We start from the raw sequence: 349 nt of genomic DNA on the forward strand, positions 1-349 counted from the left end.
AGCATCTCTATCCAAACTACAGCTCTGTCTACAGCAGGTAAAGTACTTGGGATTCATATTAAAACCCGAGGAAAGAGAAGTGGACCCAGATTGGGTAAGAGCAATACAAGAGCTGCCAAGACCAATAAAAAAAAAAAACAATTAAGGGGATTTTTAGGACAAGTGGGATTTTGTAGGCCATGGATTCCGGGTTTTAGTGAAATAGCAAAACCCCTACATGAAGCCACTAGAAATGAGAAAGTGGAACCTATAGAATGGGGACCTGAAAGGGAGAAACCTTTTAGGATTTTAAAAGGGGCCTTATTAAAAGCACCAGCCTTAGGGATACCAGATTATACTAAACCATTTA

The sequence above is a fragment of the Haliaeetus leucocephalus genome, unplaced genomic scaffold (genome assembly GCF_000737465.1).
Source record: "Haliaeetus leucocephalus isolate CR32 unplaced genomic scaffold, Haliaeetus_leucocephalus-4.0 Scaffold880, whole genome shotgun sequence".
Taxonomy (NCBI): Eukaryota; Metazoa; Chordata; class Aves; order Accipitriformes; family Accipitridae; genus Haliaeetus; species Haliaeetus leucocephalus.